Consider the following 9,702-nt stretch of genomic DNA (forward strand, 5'->3'; position numbering starts at 1 on the left):
TTAATGAACCAATATTGATACACTAGTATTAACTAAGTCCATAGTTTACCCAGATTTCCTTAGTTTTTAGCCAAATGTCTTTTTCTGTTCTGAGATCCCATAACAATACCATATCATGGTTTTCATGTCTCTGTTACTCTTGGCTGTGAGAGTTTTTAGATTTTCCTTTTTTTGATGACCTTGGTAGTTTTGAAGGGTACTGATCAAATGTTTTATAGGATGTTCTTCTACTGGAATTTGATGTTTTCCTGATGGTTAGACTGGGGGTTTTGTGGGAGGAAAACCTCCAAGAACCATTGTCATTACATCGTAGCAAAAGTACACAGTATTAGTGTGATTTATCACTGTTGCTATTTCTTTGTTCATTTTAGCTAAGGTATGTTTTTTCAGGTTTTTCCACTGTAAAGTTATGTACCCTCTGTTGCTTTCCCAACTTGTACTATTTGAAAGGATGTCACTGTGTGTGACCCATTCTTAGGGGTGAGGATTTATGGAAGGCAGAGTATCTCCATAAATCATTTGGAATTCTTCTGCGAGAGATTTCTCTTCTTCCTATTTATTAATCTATTCAATAATTTATGTCAGTGTGGACTTCTGGATATTTATTTTATGTTGTGTGTTATAGTCCAGTAGCAGTTTGTTTCTCAAATTGTTTCAGTCTTGGCCATTAGGAGTTCTTTCAGCTGGTTCCTGCTTCTCTTCAGTATATCCCCACCAATGTGTAGGGGGTTTTATTATTGTTGCTTGCTTTTTGAGCACTTCCCTACTTGCTGACACTGTAAGATGCTCTAGGCATATCTTGTATATTCCCTGCTTCTGTACCCAAATCAGCCATTTCTTTAAGAAGCCCTGGTTTTTCTTATTGGAAAATGGTCTTTGTTAGAATCTAAGATCTGGGTGCTAAGCATGCCCATTTTACTGGTATGTGGTTGCTTCTAGATCAGGTTAGCTGACATAGCAAAGAAATGTATGTATGTATCATAACCTACATATATACACTTATCTATAAGTATATCTGTATATAACCATTTGTATTTATATTAAGCTAAATATGCGTTCATATTGATATCTCCAGCTTTAATCTGTTTCCACATGGCACATTCTAGCCTCATTTTCTTGTTTATCTGTAAATTTCCACTCCAGTCCACCAACTACCATCTGCTTACTTAATTGTTCAGTTCCAGTATATATAGACAGTGGTTTCAGAATTTTTACCACCATGAGTGCAAATCTGTCAACTAAGATAACAGCACTTATGTGCAGTTCCTCTTGCCTCTAGTCCTACAGGCTCTACTCCTTTTCAAAGTTGTTTAGTGCTCCCCCACCTCCTTTTTCTCAAATAATAAATCTTAAAAAAAAAAAAGAAATAGAGCCCCACATGTACAGTCAACTGATATTTGACAAAGACAGAAAGGCAATTTAATGGAAACGAGATAGTCAACAAATGGTGCTGAAAAATTAGATGTTCATTTGCAAAAAAAAAAATTAATCTAGATGCAGACTTTGCACTTTCATAAAAAATTTAACTGAAAATGAATCATACACTTAAATGTAAAATTCAGAATGATAAAACTTCTAGAAGAAAATATGAGAGAAAATCTAGGTGCTTTTTCATAAGCTTTTTTCATACATTTGTAATCAGTACAGTTAGGTCCACTTGTCACCATCTGCCTTCCTTTATGAGATCTTCTGAACTTCTAAATAGGTTTTTTAAATTTGCATATATTAATGTTCACATTTGTGCTGTAAAGTTCTGTAAGTTTTGGGGAGAAAAAAACAAACAATGCCTGGTATCATATAGCATAGTTTTACTGCCATAAAAATCCCCTAATCTTCATGGATTCTACCCTTTTTCCCTTCCCCAAATTCTTGGTAACCACTGATGTTTTTACTGTCTCTGTGGTTTTGCCTTTTTCATTTTTTAAAAAGATTTTTATTTGTTTATTTGAGAGAGAGAATGAGATAGAGAGCATGAGAGGGGGGAGGGTCAGAGGGAGAAGCAGACTCCCCGCTGAGCAGGGAGCCCGATGTGGGTCTCGATCCCGGGACTCCAGGATCATGACCTGAGCCGAAGGCAGTCGCTTAACCAACTGAGCCACCCAGGCTTGCCTTTTTCAAAATGTCATATAATTAAAATCATGTGTAGCCTTTTCACACTGGCTGTCCTTACTTCACCATTTAAGATTCCCTTGTGTCTTTCCATGGCTTGTTAGCTCATTTCTTTTTATTGCTGAATAATTCTATTTTATAAATATACCACAGTTTGTTTATCCATGCACCTATTGAAGGACATCTTGGTTACTTCTGGTTTGGAGTTATTATGAATGAAGGTTCTATAAACATTTGTGTGCTGAGTTTTTGTGTGAACATAATTTTTCAAATCAGGGTGAACATCTTGGAGTGCGGTTGCTGGATCATATGGTAAGACTACATTTATCTTCTTAAGAAACTGCCAAACTGCCTTCCAAAGTAGCTGTACCATTTTGTGTTCCCACCATTCCCACCAGCAAAAAATGAGAGTTCCTGTTGCTCCAAATCCTCATCAGCATTTGGTGTTGTCAGTGTTTGGATTTTAGCTAATCTAATTGGTCTGTAGTAGTGTCTCATTGTCGTTTAATTTGCAATTCCCTGATGACATATGATGTTGAGTATCTTTTTATATGCTGATTTACCATCTCTGTTTATCTTATTTGGTGAGGTGTCTGTTCATATCTTTCCATTTTTAAATTGGGGTTGTTTTCTTATTGCTGAATTTTAAGAATTCTTCTTATATTTTGGATATAAGATCTTTACTAGATATGTGTTTTATGAAAATGTTTTTCCACTCTGTGGCTTGTCTCTTCATTCTCTTAACCATGTCTTTCACTGAGCAGAAGTGTTTAGTTTCAGTCAAGTCCAACTTAATATTTTTTTCTTTCATGGATTGTCCTTTTGTTGTATCTAAAAACTTACTGCTAAGCCCAAGGTCACCTAGATTTTCTCTTATATTTTCTTCTAGAAGTTTTATCATTCTGAATTTTACATTTAAGTGTATGATTCATTTTCAGTTAAATTTTTTATGAAAGTGCAAAGTCTGCATCTAGATTAATTTTTTTTTTTTGCAAATGAACATCTAATTTTTCAGCACCATTTGTTGACTATCTCGTTTCCATTAAATTGCCTTTCTGTCTTTGTCAAATATCAGTTGAATGTATATGTGGGGCTCTATTTCTTTTTTTTTAAGATTTATTATTTGAGAGAGAGAGAGAGAGAAAGAGAGAGAAAGGGAGACAGAGATAGAATTTGGGAAGGGGCAGAGGGAGAGAATGTCCAAGCAGACTCCCGCTGAGCGGGGAGCCTGATGTGGGGCTCTATCTCATGAGCCATGAGATCAGGAGCTGAGTCCAAATCCAAGAGTCAGATGCTTACCCTACTGAGCCACCTAGGCATGTGGGGCTCTATTTCTGGGCTCTCTGTTTTGAGCCATTATCAGTGTGCCTATTCTTTCAATAATGCACTGTTCTGATCACTATAGATTTCAATAAGTCTCAAAGCCAGACAGTGTCAGTCTTCCAATTTTGTCCTTCAGTATTATGCTGGCTATTGTATTTGGGTCTTTTGCCTTTTCATACAAACTTTAGAATCACTTTATAGAGACTTACAAAATAGCTTGTTGGGATTTGGATTGGAATTATATTGAATATATAGAGGAGTTGGGAAGAATTGACAGCTTAAAAAAATCAAGAATATCTGTCTGTTTAGACCCTTCATCAGAATTCTGTAGTTTCCCACATAGAGATCCGGTACATATATCATTGGATTTATACCTAAGAATTGCAGTCTTTGTTGCTATTTTAAATGGTATCATCTTCTTAATTTCAAATTATAATTTTTCATTGCTGGTATATAGGAAAACAATTGATTTTTTTATTTGAGACTTGTGTTCTGAGATCTTGCCATAATCACTTATTAGTTCCAAGTGGTTTTCTGTTTTTTCTTTTTTCTTTCAACTCTTTGGGATTGTTCACACAGTCAGTCATGTTATCTGGGAAGAACAACATTTTGATTTATTTTTTCCCCCAGTCTGTCTACATTTTCCCCCTTTTGTTGTATGTTTGGATTGCCTAGAACTCCCAGTATGATGCTGAATAAGAATGGTAAGAGGGTGTATGCTTGCTTTTTCCCAAATAGAGGGAAAGACCCCAGTTTCTCACTACTAAATATGTTACCTATAGGTTTTTGGTAGACACTCTTTATCAAGTTGAAGAACTTCCTATCTATCCCTAATTTACTGAGAGTTTTTATAATGAATAGGTGTCAGATTTTGTCAAATACTTTTTCTTTATCAATTGATGTGATCATATATTTTCTCTTCCTTACTATGTTGATAGGGGTGGATTATGTTAACTGATTTTCAAATGCTGACCCAGTGTTGCATACCTAGAATAAACTCTTCTTGGTTGTGGTTTTAAGTTCATTTTATACATTGTTAGATTTGATTTGCTAATGTTTTAAGATGTTAAAATTTATATTGGTCAATAGTTTTACATTCTTATGTCTTTATCTGGTTTGGGTAGTCAGGTAATGCTGGTCTCATAGAATGAAATAGAAAGTAGTCTCTCCCCTTCTAATTTCTGGAAGAGATTGTAGAGAACTGGTATCATTTATTTCTTCAACATTTGGTAGAATTCACCAATAAAGTCATCTGAGGCTGGTGCTTTTATTCACTATTGATTTAATACCTTTAATAGATATAGGCTGACTTGGATTATCTGTCTGATCTCTTTTGAATGTTCATAGTTTGTATCTTTGAAGAAACTGGTCTGTTTTATCTAAGATAACAAATGTGTGGTTATAGAGATGTTCATAGTAGTTTTTTTATTATCCTTTTAATGTGAGTGCATCAGTAGTAATGAAAATATCTTTCTATTTATTTATTTATTTATTTATTTATTTATTATGTAGTGTTCATGATTCATTGTTTGCGTATAACACCCAGTGTTCCATGCAATACGTGCCCTCCTTAATACCCATCACCAGGTTAACCCATCCCCCAACCCCCCTCCGCTCTAAAACCCTCAGTTTGTTTCTCAGAGTCCATAGTCTCTCATGGTTCATCTCCCCCTCCAATTCCCCCCACTTCATTAGTGCTCACCATAGCTCATACCTTCCCCAATATCTATCACCCAACCACCCCATCCCTCCCACCCCCCACCACTGCAGCAACCCTCAGTTTGTTTCCTGAGATTAAGAATTCCTCATATCAGTGAGGTCACATGATACTTGTCTTTCTCTGATTGAGTTATTTCACTTAGCATAATACCCTCTAGTTCCATCCATGTCTTTGCAAATGGCAAGATTTCGGGTTTTTTGATGGCTGAGTAATATTCCATTGTATATATGGACCACATCCTCTTTATCCATTCATCTGTTGATGGACATCTTGGCTCTTTCCATAGTTTGGCTATTGTGGACATTGCTGCTATAAACATTGGGGTGCACGTACCCCTTCAGATCACTACATTTGTATCTTTTTGGTAAATACCCAGTAGTGCGATTGCTGGGTTATAGGGTAGCTCTATTATCAACTTTTGGAGGAAGCGCCATACTGTTTTCCAGAGTGGCTGCACCAACTTGCATTCCCACCAACAGTGTAGGAGGGTTCCCCTTTCTCCGCATCCCCGCCAACATCTATTGTTTCCTGACTTGTTAACTTTAGCCATTCTCACTGGTGTAAGAGGTTTTGATTTGGATTTCCCTGATGCCAAGGGATGTTGAGCACTTTTTCATGTTTCTGTTGGCCATTTGTCTGTCTTCTTTGGAAAAATGTCTGTTTATTTCTTCTGCCCATTTCTTGATTGGATTATTTGTTCTTTGGGTGTTGAGTTTGATAAATTCTTCATAGATTTTGGATACTAGCCCTTTATCTGATATGTCATTTGCAGATATCTTCTCACATTCTTTCAGCTGTCTTTTGGTTTTGTTGACTGTTTCCTTTGCTGTGCAAAAGCTTTTTATTTTGATAAAGTCCCAATAGTTCATTTTTGCCCTTGCTTCTGGCGATGTTTCTAGGAAGAAGTTGCTGTGGCTGAGGTCGAAGAGGTTGCTGCCTGTGTTCTCCTCAAGGATTTTGATGGATTCCTGTCTCCCATTTAGGTCTTTCATCCATGTTGAGTCTATTTTTCTGTATGGTGTAAGGAAATGGTGCAGTTTCATTCTTCTGCATGTGGCTGTCCAATTTTCCCAACACCATTTGTTGAAGAGACTGTCTTTTTTCCACTGGACATTCTTTCCTGTTTTGTCAAAGATTAATTGACCATAGAGTTGAGGGTCCATCTCTGGGCTCTCTATTCTGTTCCATTGATCGATGTGTCTGTTTTTGTGCCAGTACCACACTGTCTTGATGATGACAGCTTTGTAATAGAGCTGCAAGTCCAGAATTGTGATGCCACCAGCTTTGCTTTTCTTTTTCAACATTCCTCTGGCTATTCGGGTTCTTTTCTGGTTCCATACAAATTTTAGGATTATTTGTTCCATTTCTTTGAAAAAACTGGATGGTATTTCAATAGGGATTGCATTAAATGTGTAGATTGCTCTAGTACCATTGACAGTTTCACAATATTTCTTCTTCCAATCCATGAGCATGGAACACTTTTCCATTTCTTTGTGTCTTCCTCAATTTCTTTCATGAGTATTCTATAGTTTTCTGAGTACAGATTCTTTGCCTCTTTGGTTAGATTTATTCCTAGGTATCTTATGGTTTGGGGTGCAATTGTAAATGGGATCGACTCCTTAATTTCTCTTTCTTCTATCTTATTGTTGGTATATAGGAATGCCACTGATTTCTGTGCATTGATTTCAGATTCTGCCACTTTACTGAATTCCTGTATGAGTTCTAGCAGTTGGAGTCTTTTGGGTGTTCCACATAAAGTATCATATCATCTGCAAAGAGTGAGAGTTTGACTTCTTTGCCGATTTGGATGCCTTTTATTTCTTCCAGATTCTCTAATTTGCTGGCATATAGTTGCTCATAATATGTTCTTATAATTGTTTGTATTTCTTTGGTGTTGGTTGTGATCTCTCCTCTTTCATTCATGACTTTATTTATTTGGGTCGTTTCTCTTTTCTTTTTGATAAGTCTGGCCAGGGGTTTATCAATCTTACTAATTCTTTCAAAGAACCAGCTCCTAGTTTCGTTGATCTGTTCTACTGTTCTTTTGGTTTCTATTTCATTGATTTCTGCTCCGATCTTTATTATTTCTCTTCTCCTGCTGGGTTTAGGCTTTATTTGCTGTTCTTTCTCCAGTTCCTTTAGGTGTAGAGTTAGGTTGTGTATTTGGGATCTTTCCTGTTTCTTGAGAAAGGTTTGTATTGCTACGTACTTTCCTCTTAGGACCGCCTTTGCTGCATCCCAAAGATTTTGAACAGTTGTGTTTTCATTTTCATTGGCTTCCATGAATTTTTTTAATTCTTCTTTAATTTCCTGGTTGACCCATTCATTCTTTAGTAGGATGCTCTTTAGCCTCCCTGTATTTGAGTTCTTTATGACTTTCCTCTTGTGACTGAGTTCTAGTTTCAAAGCACTGTGGTCCAAAAAGATGCAGGGAATGATCCCTATCTTTTGGTACCAGTTGAGACCTGATTTGTGACCTAGGATGTGATCTATTCTGGAGAATGTTCCATGGGCACTAGAGAAGAATGTGTATTCTGTTGCTTTGGGATGGAATTTCTGAATATATCTGTGAAGTCCATTTGGTCCAGTGTGTCATTTAAGGCCTTTATTTCCTTGTTGATCTTTTGCTTAGATGTTCTGTCCATTTCAGTGAGGGGGATGTTAAAGTCCCCTACTATTATTGTATTGTTGTCGATGTGTTTCTTTGATTTTGTTATTAATTGGCTTATATAATTGGCTGCTCCCATGTTAGGGGCATAGATATTTACAACTGTTAGATCTTCTTGTTGGATAGACCCTTTAAGTAGGATATAGTGTCCTTCCTCATCTCTTATTACAGCCTTTTGTTTAAAATCTAATTTGTCTGATATAAGGATTGCCACCCCAGCTTTCTTTTGATGTCCATTAGCATGGTAAATCATTTTCCAACCCCTCACTTTCAATCTGGAGGTGCCTTTGGGTCTAAAATGAGTCTCTTGCAGACAGCATATAGATGGGTCTTGTTTTTTGTTTTTTTTTTTTATCCAGTCTGATACTCTGTGTCTTTTGATTGGGGCATTTAGCCCATTTATATTCAGGGTAACTATTGAAAGATAGGAGTTTAGTGCCATTGTATTGCCTGTAAGGTGACTGTTATTGTATATTGTCTCTATTCCTTTCTGGTTTATGTTACTTTTAGGCTCTCTCTTTGCTTAGAGGACCCCTTTCAATATTTCTTGTAGGGCTGGTTTCGTGTTTGCAAATTCTTTTAGGTTTTGTTTGTCCTAGAAGCTTTTTATCTCTCCTTCTATTTTCAGTGACAGCCTAGTTGGATATAGTATTCTTGGCTGCATATTTTTCTCGTTTAAGGCTCTGAGCATATCATGACAGTCCTTTCTGGCCTGCCAGGTCTCTGTGGATAGGTCTGCTGCCAATCTAATGTTTCTAGCATTGTAGTTTACCGACCTCTTGTCCCGAGCTCCTTTCAGGATTTTCTCTTTGTCTCTGAGACTTGTAAGTTTTACTATTAGTTGTTGGGGTGTTGACCTATTTTTATTGATTTTGAGGGGGGTTCTCTGTGCCTCCTGGATTTTGATGCCTGTTTCCTTCCCCAAATCAGGTAAGTTCTCTGCTATAATTTGCTCCAATACCTTCTGCCCCCTCTCTTTCTTCTTCTTCTGGGATCCCAATTTTTCTAATATTGTTTCATCTTATGGTATCACTTGTCTCTTGAATTCTGCCCTCGTGATCCAGTAGTTGTTTATCTCTCTTTTTCTCAGCTTCTTTATTCTCCATCATTTGGTCTTCTATATCACTCATTCTCTCTTCTGCCACATTTATCCTGGCAGCTAGAGCCTCCATTTTTGATTGCACCTCATTAATAGCCTTTTTGATTTTGACTTGGTTAGATTTTCGTTCTTTTATTTCTCCAGAAAGGGTTTCTCTAGTATCTTCCATGCTTTTTTCAAGTCCAGCTAGTATCTGTATAATCATCATTCTGAACTCTAGCTCTGACATCTTACTAATGTCCATATTGATTAGGTCCCTGGCAGTTGGTACAGCCTCTTCTTTTTTTTTTTGAGGTGATTTTTTCCATCTTGTCATTTTGTCCAGAGAACAGATGAATGAGAGAACAAAATGCTAACAGGGTAACAATGACCCCAGAAAAATACACACTAAACAAATCAGAAGAGACCCAAAACAGGGAGGAAAAGAAAGGGAAAGAAAGAAAAAAAAAAGAATATGATTAAATACGATCAGCCTGGTGAACAGATCAGTGTCACACACTAGATGTTGGGTGCATTTTGGTCTGTTAGAAGAAACTGCCTCCCAAAATTTTAAAAAAAGAAAATCTTACATATGTACAAAAATAAGGGTAAATATGATGAAGGGAGGGAATATGATTGTAAAGATGAAAGTTATAAAAGATTTTATAAAAGGAATTGTTAAGAAGTTAGTTGAAAAAAGAAAGAAGAGAAATTAAAAAAAGGAGAGAATGTGATCAGGCAGGAGACTAGAACAAAGCCATACACTAGAGATTTAGGGTATATTTTGGTCTGTTTTAAGAAACT

The sequence above is a fragment of the Callorhinus ursinus genome, unplaced genomic scaffold (assembly GCF_003265705.2).
Source record: "Callorhinus ursinus isolate GAN/ISIS: 27379988/994484 unplaced genomic scaffold, GSC_fseal_2.0 scaffold1, whole genome shotgun sequence".
Classification (NCBI taxonomy): Eukaryota; Metazoa; Chordata; class Mammalia; order Carnivora; family Otariidae; genus Callorhinus; species Callorhinus ursinus.